Below are 1,217 nucleotides of genomic sequence, written 5' to 3'. Positions count from 1 at the left end.
GTAATACACGCAGTAGTTTTATTTAACATCTTAATTAACTTGTTGAAACTTGAAGGGAAGCAATGTCAGAAGAAAGGCAGCACCCCACAGCCAATGAAAACTGTTTTCCTGTTCTTGCCTGTCCTGGTCTCATGGGTTTGTTATAATGGTTGTATAGCCTCAAGCCTGTAAGGGCTAAACAAGTTCTACGACTTTAAAGGCAAAACAAATAATAAAATGGAACTTTATTGGAATCAGTATATAACACACACAGGTAGCAGAAGTCAAGGAGAAAGTGGAGTGAAAGGTGTGGTGTGATGGCATGTTGACACTTGAATTAACATCTTTATCTGGTGAGCCAGACTAATTTTGAAGCAAAAAAAAAAATCTTGTCCATGATTGTTCTTTGTGCGATTTAAGATGATTAAAGATCTGTGAGAATCAATTTTGTTTTATTTTTTCTTTTGTCTTTGTGGTCATATAACCATATATTCATGCAGCATTACTGCAGTATACATATTCTGATAGTCCAGGTTATCTTGAGACAGCAGCTGTGTAGAACTTGCTTGTGCCTTACAGGGTTAAGGTCATACACACATTATTACACAAGGACACCAGAAGAAGCAAAACACAAACAACTGGCTTCAGGAGGTTAATGATTACAATTTGCTGTAAATATACTCATTATAAAGAAGGGCTACATCATAACTTGAAACAGCTACACAATCATACTGATTGGAATTTAGCCATTTTGTTTTTGTTTTTTACATTCTGAACATATTAAAGAGTTAAACATCTTGATTTGATACTACCCACTGTATGAACAAAACAATGAAGCATTTTCTAAATTGTAAGAATGTTACAGAGTAATGACTCACTGAGGACTCGGAGCTCAATCTCTCCAGAGTCAGCAGTCCCATCTTCTGCTATTATATGGATGGTATAAAATCCACTATCCTCCATCTTCAGGGGCCCCAGGGTCAAGTGGCCATAGGTTGAGTTGATCAAAGCTCTTCCCTCATAATGTTCGTTCACCTTCAGCCCTGGTGGACCCAAAGCAGCGACACCGCCCTGGTCCTCCCCGACTCTGTGAATCCAGATTATGAAGGTGTAGTGCGACTTTTCAAACAGCGTTTTTAGAGTCACATTTCCCCCCACTATTGCCTCCACTGGACCCGGCGGCAGAATACCCTGACCTACACAGCATCCTGAGAGGAAAGGAACACAGAATAGTAACA

This window comes from Stegastes partitus, unplaced genomic scaffold (assembly GCF_000690725.1).
Source record: "Stegastes partitus isolate 25-593 unplaced genomic scaffold, Stegastes_partitus-1.0.2 Scaffold34, whole genome shotgun sequence".
Classification (NCBI taxonomy): domain Eukaryota; kingdom Metazoa; phylum Chordata; class Actinopteri; family Pomacentridae; genus Stegastes; species Stegastes partitus.
The sequence above is the reverse complement of the archived record's forward strand: the minus strand, read 5'-3'. Positions refer to the sequence as shown.